The 7675-nt window shown below is 42.2% G+C and overlaps 1 protein-coding gene across 2 annotated transcripts in view; it reads right to left on the bottom strand.

Annotated features, from left to right (window-relative positions):
- The window catches only part of LOC106807021 (J domain-containing protein DDB_G0295729-like), a 42535-nt gene extending 34860 nt beyond the window's left edge, over positions 1-7675 (bottom strand). For both annotated transcript variants that reach the window (XM_014809223.1, XM_014809222.1), the window contains exon 1: positions 7234-7675. The gene's annotated coding sequence lies outside the window, so the exon portion shown is untranslated. The remainder of the gene's footprint in view (positions 1-7233) is intronic.

The following is a 7675-nucleotide window of genomic DNA, read 5'->3' as shown; positions in this document are numbered from 1 at the left end:
AGACGGCGCCGTGAACCCACGTAGCTAGAGTGAGGGTCACGTGAGATGATGCCGTGAACCCACGTAGCTAGAGTGAGGGTCACGTGAGACGATGACGTGAAGCCGAGAAACGCGAACGCTCGCGATTTTAACAGCACGCGATTTTAATGGCGGCGCTTTCGGATGGCGGCGAAGAGAAAAGAGAAAGCTGCGGTCGGAGCGACAATCGTCAACCTCTCTTCCTTCAAGCGAGCTCCGATACCACTGCCTTTTCTCCCAGTATGACACTTATTACACTACGCGAGAGAGCTATAGAAGCACGGTGGCAGGCGTGTAATGAATTCTGAGACCAATCAGTGTGTTCAGCTGTGAGCGGCAAACGGGAAGAGCGAAGAGATAAGCTGTTCCAACGACAAGATATTAACTAGAAAGGGCAGTTGTCGCCAACTACATGTATCCCCCGTGATCTAGTATGAATGAAATATCTCTGTAAGAACGTAGAAGGTAGGAAAAGTTAAATAAGTCACAAAGACAAAGGTTTGTTACACAGCTCATCTGCCTGAGATGTGCAAGTATGTTAAAATTGGTTGCCTTAAGGGTTTTGGAACGCAACACACCTTCTCCCCAAGATGTGTAAGTATACGAAGTTTGCTCGCGCTAGGTCAATTAGGGGCCGAGTTGTAGAGCGGAAAGGAAATATGATGAAGGTCAAGGTCAATGTCAAATAAAGGTTGCAGTGACCTGGTTTCGGTACGCGACACACCTTCTCCCCAAGATGTGTAAGTATGCCAAGTTTGGTCGCGCTAGGTCAATTAGGGGCCGAGTTATAGAGCAGAAGGGAAATATGATCAAGGTCAAGATCAAATAAAAGCCGCAGTGACGTGGTTTTGGTACGCGACACACATTCTCCCCAAGATGTGTAAGTATACCAAGTTTGGTCGCGCTAGGTCAATTAGGGGCCGAGTTATAGAGCGGAAGTGGTTTTGGTACGCGACACACATTCTCCCCAAGATGTGTAAGTATACCAAGTTTGGTCGCGCTAGGTCAATTAGGGGCCGAGTTATAGAGCGGAAGAGAAATATGATCAAGGTCAAAATCAAGGTCAAATAAAGGTCGCAGTGACCTGGTTTTGGTACGCGACACAACTTCTCCCCAAGATGTGTAAGTATACCAAGTTTGGTAGCGCTAGATCAATTAGGGGCCGAGTTATAGAGTGGAAGGGAAATATGATCAAGGTCAAGGTAAAGGTCAAATAAAGGTCGTAGTGACCTGGTTTTGGTAGCGCTAGGTCAATTAGGGGCCGAGTTATAGAGTGGAAGGGAAATATGATCAAGGTCAAGGTAAAGGTCAAATAAAGGTCGTAGTGACCTAGTTTTTGTACGCTGCGCACCTTCTCCCCAAGATGTGTAAGTATACCAAGTTTGGTAGCGCTAGGTCAATTAGGGGCCGAGTTATAGAGCGGAAGGGAAATATGATCAAGGTCAAGGTAAAGGTCAAATAAAGGTCGTAGTGACCTGGTTTTGGTACGCTGCGCACCTTCTCCCCAAGATGTGTAAGTATACCAAGTTTGGTCACGCTAGGTGAATTAGGGGTAGAGTTATAGAGCGGAAGGGAGTGTCTGCGGCGGCGCCGAGCAGCGGCGGCGGCGGCTGGACAGACATGAAACCATAGTATCCCCGCCGACCGCTTGGGGGGGATAATTACCGACCAATATCCGAGCAGCATGTAAAAGACCTTCTGTATACACACGTACCAAAGGCCTGCTACAAGACAGTGCCAAGGCTGCGTCAATATGCCAAAAGAATCGCGAAGTAGTTGAAGCAATATGTTGCAAGGAGTGACGAAGGAGTTTATAGCTGAAGAAGAGTTACCACATTAATGTGAGCTACATGTCTGGGGGATAGCCGCAAATTTAGCGATGAGTCGGCGAGCAAGAATGATTAGTGCGCCTACCACCCAGACAAATCAATATTCTGCAAGACAACTAACTACACAACGCGCACAATGAAATCTAGAAAGAGGAGAGAGAGAACAGACAGAGAGCACCGTATAGAGCCAAGCCATCGATACGTTTCCCATGGCAGTAGCAGAGACTATAGGTTACACACCTAGATACGGATAGAATTGCTAAAATATTAATCAACATCCGTCAAAGATTCTTGAGATTCCCCCATGCGGCCAAAACCTGATCCCAAATACATACAAGCAGCACAGAAACATACATGAGAAAGATCGATTTTCGGATTCCGGCCCGTTTACAGCTCCGATCGAAAGTAAGGGATCCCTGATCCGGAAATGATGGGATTCCGGCAAGCCTGGTCATGGCAGTCCTGCAGCGGAGTGCAGCAGGGCTGCATTCCTATATTGTATATAGCTTTTCTGAACAGAAGGATTACTCCCACGCACTAACAGATAATTCGTTTTTACATGTAATATTAAGAGACAAATGAAATGAGTAGTAATTACTCGAGTATACTAATTACTGTATAAGCTAATATTACGTTTCATTCTAGAAATGTAATAAGTGGGAACTATGTCTTACAGTAACCACCGCCGTCCTATAGTCTAGATAGTGTGGGTCATGTCTGGAAGTAAATCAGGTCGTCAGATATCTGCCTGAGATCATGCCGGTCTATCACTATTTATACGAGCGTCATTCCTTCCCGATATCGAACGCCCACAATTTTACCAGTTACCTGGCAATACAACGGCGCACCTACAGCCATACTGGCACAAGTTGGGAAGGGGGGGATTCAGAAGAATGTCCTAAGAAGATCAACACTTGTGCACACACGCGCACACATGTTATCGTATTATGCACATGTATATATTATATTCATCTCGTTGATAAGGCCATCCTTAAAAAATTCTATGTTTGCTGTCCCCCAACCCATTATTTTTTTAGTGGGTAGGTAGGTAGGTCTTCTTCTTTTTTTGTGAGGCATAATAGTTATTTTAAGTCTGTCCTCGTGTTTTCCACACATGCTTTGTGTTTCAGTCTTGACTATGAGGAATGTATATGCACCTTCCAGAATACCAGTAGAAGATTTATATTTATATTTATATTTATATAGACAAAATAAACAAAACAAAACAAAACAAATAATGGAACCCAAAATGTGAAAAAAAACTTTTGGGTCGCAGCTATTTTCGTGGGTCGGTCGGAGGACAGCAAACATACATTTTTTTAAGGATGGCCTAAGATGAGAAAGCAAGCAGGCGAGTGCCGATCTGCTTTTACTTTTAGCTATACCCTAAATTATAGTTATATCTGTCGTTATGCTCGTTATATCTGTCGTTATAAATATATGTTGAAGTCGTTATATCTGCTCTTCCTGCAATCGCCACACACAGCAAAGCACGTGGCATACTCCTTCGAACAACTCTCCGCGCACAGCCACACACGACAGCTGCTGGCGACGTAGGCAATGAATCGGTGGCTCGCAGAATCGCTGCGCACGTATATGAAGCGGCTGGTAAGAAGACAGTTCTAAAATTCCATTTGAGTGACTGCATTTGAGCGCGTCGATTTTGTTGAGGGCACAACAAATTTCGAGTATTGTAAGAATGTCTTATTTCTACCAGTTATATCGCGAATGGTAACGCAGCCGATTAGCAGACGGGGCTTCTAACAGTTGGGACAGCTGGGTCAGACTACACACGGCTTCAGGTGGCTCAAAGAAACAGGCGTACGGGCGTTATAGATGTTCAAACGTTTAGTTTCACAGTCGCGTCAAACTAGGAAGCATATTGCAATTCCAGCTCGGATTGTTCCAGCGCCTAGAGATGGCAGCATGAGCACAAAAGGAAGAACAGAAACTAAACACTCAAACCAAAAGTAAAACGCGATATCTAATGCTATGAGCATGTGAAAGGTATTTTACAAACAAATTCGCTAGGAAACCATTGCAAAATGCTTCAATTACCAGCGCATTCTGTGCGCCCGTATGTCGTACCATATATGCATCTTCTGCGCATCTATGGAGAAATTTTACTTTCCATGATATGAATTTGTCTCTATATTTTCGCAATAATATAAAGTAGGGCATGACGTCATCAATTTAGCAATAGACAATTTAGAAACAATTCTACTTAATAATTTGTACATAGTTTAAACTCTAATAGGCTATCACAGACCTTGTGTTTTAAGGTGCGCGATCGCGCTCGCGCGCCATCGCGCGCCTCGATTGATCAGGAGAAGTGCGAAAAAACGCGCACCTTTTTTCTTTCTTTTTTCCATTAATTCAACTTATAAACTCGAAGATAAACGCAAGCGGTTGTAAACATCACGGACATTGCCGGAAGCCGGTTCACATGTTTATAACGACAGTCGCAAAGCGCTCTAGAACGACGAATGTGATTGGTTGTATTTTTAGATAAAGTTTTAATAGTCTGCTTTGGAAAATTGAGTGTTGTTCCTTTTTGACTAAACATGCTAAATGTGTGATTCAAGTTATCCACATGTTCAAGAACTGATATTTTGTTAGATGAAAAAAAAACACCTAAAAAATGTCAAAATTAAGAGTACAAATGCAGAGCGAATTTTTATCCCAAAATGCTGGAAATGGCATTTCATGAAGTCTAGTTTTCAAATTGTTTCCGAGGGGGCATGCCCCCGAACCCCCCTAGTTTGCCTCAGGCCCTGTGGGCACTCCGATGCAAATCACACACCTCGGCGAGCCAAGGTGTGCGATTGTTCACTCGCCTGCCTTTTCCAAAACACAAGGACTGCTACCAGCTCATAAATCCTCATTACGCGGTGGTTACATAAACTAAATATAACTTGCTTTCGTGTGCAGTTTAAAGTCTGTTTAATTAATATATAATCCCCCTCTGAATACTCTACGAATCCTAATTAGACATGGTTATACAGTGGTCATGTTACATGTGACACATACACATCAAGAGTACATAATAGAGATCTCTATTGAAAGAAATGATGGAAATCAGCTATAGGATGTTAGATGATACATGATAGAAATCTCTATTATGTACTCTTGAATCGATACACATGTATGCATTTACAGTCCTCCATACCCATATCATTTATATAAAGCATCTTTAAATTTAACATGATGACAACTGCTAGCGTCACCACTTGCAGCAATTTCTGCAGCTGCCTTTATATTTGGAAAATAGTCACAATAGAATGGAAATAGGATCAAACAAAAAGCAACTAAATACAATTCTCGCCTGACAAGATCCATTATGAGATCTTTAGATTGGATTAATCTAGCTTGCACTTTTGCAGAATTCTTGTCAATTGGAACATCAACTAAAAGTCAAAATGATATCACATCACATCCCAAAACTACTATACTACAATAGCAGCAAGGAGCTTACAACACAAGTCAATTTATAAATCAATGAGGCTTTCAAACATTTAATTCTGCTCCCTTGCACTATAATTGACTAGAAAATGTGTACCATATATAAATCTGTCAACTGAGGCTGTGGAAGATCATCTTTCTTACATAAACTTGCTATATATCTAGCTGATATCTTTCTAGCTTGTAAAATCTTGTGCTATTGTTGACAATCTGGTAACTATACTAACTTATATTTATCACAAAATAATCATTGTTTCACCATTACACTTCTGTTGTAACTCTCCTGTGTGTGAAGGGATTTAGATATATATAGCTAAATTGGACATTTTCATACAGCAGCTGTGGTTAGTATGGCCAATAGTAAATTGGTCCCCATTTCCTGCTGTAGTGTTGAACACTTTGCTGGGTGGTCTGACTGAGGAAGTATGAACTAGGAGGAAGAACTGGGGAAATATCAGTACACGTGATGCACCAACATGGTATGTGAACTGAAGCTTGGAAAGCTCAAGCATTTACTGGCCAAATGGTGTATTTTATATTCATATTCTATGATTCTCACTTCTAGTAACTCTACCCGTGTAGCCTTTCGTTACTTGACACGGGCCATGCTGTGACAGAGCGAAATTCTACACAGGTAGAGCATCTCTAACACTACAAATAATGAATGCCATCAACTGTAACTATGCACTATGTATTGTAGGCTACAGTATATCCACGAGTCAGCTCGTGGATATATTATTGGATTTTGTTACTCTGATTTCCAACAGATGGCAGGCACTACCTACCAAGAAATTAAACAGGGACAGTCTATATTACCCCAGTCTTACATGAACTAAAGAATACAATGCTTTACCGTTGATTTGAACGTGAAATTAGGAGTTTTGAGACTCAAGGTAAATTCGTAAAACTAGAAGGTAAACTAGAAGGCGTAGATCGAAACAAGGTTTGTTACCGTTTTCTTAACGGTATATAATATAATAACTGTGTAATATATACAATTTCGAGGTATTTTTGCATGTAGAAACACAAAGCGTTGTCACATTTCTTACTCGAAAAATAGTATACTGTCGAATGATATCATAACAAACTCGCAAAAATCCACCGGTGCGGTGGCATTTGAGACGAAAATGCACGAAGTGCCCGTTTTTGCCCTCTTTTCATCAATTTATTATTATGAAGGGGACCGATTTTCATACTATTTGAACGTGTAAGGGTGAGATAACACTCATGCAGAGTAAATGTGTCCGTTTGGTTAGCTTTCCCGCAAAGGAAATGTGGTAAATCAATAAGTGAATACGTGGGAAAAACGGGAAAATCCCAGCGCAGGGCGGTATAGGTGCATTGTTATTACCGGCAGCGTTGACCGTGTTAAATAATGCATAAAAAATCATAAACATATTTGCAAACTGTAGCTATACAGATATGTTCGTGATAATATCAGGAGTCTATCAATATTAATATTGATAGACTCCTGAGAATATGTGTGTGTGTGTGTGCGTGCGTGCGTGCATGCTTGTGCGTGTGTAGCTCTAGAACGATAACCCTCCGCTCCACCGCAGGGCTGCAGGCTTGCGGCGGAGCGGAGGGCTATAGTTCTAGAGCTAGTGCGTGTGCTGTAGTGTGAGTGTGGTAGAGGTGGACATGACATTGCTGCGAGTGGTCAGGTCGTGACCACGTATAACCATGCATTCTGTAGTCTGTAGACTAGCTCTACCGGTGTAGCTCATTGGCTACCTGTAGCGGGAGCGAAGGGGCTATACTGCTGGTAGAGCTATCTGTAGACACCAAGACAGTATTACTACAGTACAGGCAAACACAAGTAATCACACAGATAATACCGTAGATATATGTATTCTATGGCTATATAACGCCAGAAATACGTGCACTTTATTACTTAATAACTCATGCTAATTATACTACTTACGCGTATTCTTTTAAATAGTCTCATATTCTTTGGAAATGAAAGGTCAGATCACGTCACCAGTGCGAGATGCAGTACAGATGCTGCACTTCGCCAGTTATGGATCCGTAACTCGACTCACTCGTGCTTTTCATACTCATACTCCTGTTTGCAGCCTGCAGTGCAGGTAGAACTGGTTTGCTCAATTAGCTCAGCGTTTCTTTTGTGTGCTAGCTGGTGGTGGTGGTAGTACTAGTAATGTTACGGCAATCATGCTTGGATTATGGCACTGCATATATGCCAATCTATGCTTCTAACGTAGCAACTTTGCCAACACACACGATCCCGAGGTCATGTAGACAATTTTGCCTGTGCACACTATATTTGATACCAGAATCGTTCAAGGCGAACTAAATCATTGCTACTGCAGCCACCTCCCAACTCACCGCTCGCGCCATTTACTATG

Source organism: Priapulus caudatus, unplaced genomic scaffold, assembly GCF_000485595.1.
Source record: "Priapulus caudatus unplaced genomic scaffold, Priapulus_caudatus-5.0.1 Scaffold190, whole genome shotgun sequence".
Taxonomy (NCBI): Eukaryota; Metazoa; Priapulida; class Priapulimorpha; order Priapulimorphida; family Priapulidae; genus Priapulus; species Priapulus caudatus.
Note: the sequence above shows the minus strand (reverse complement) of the source record. Positions and strands in the feature narration are given on the sequence as shown.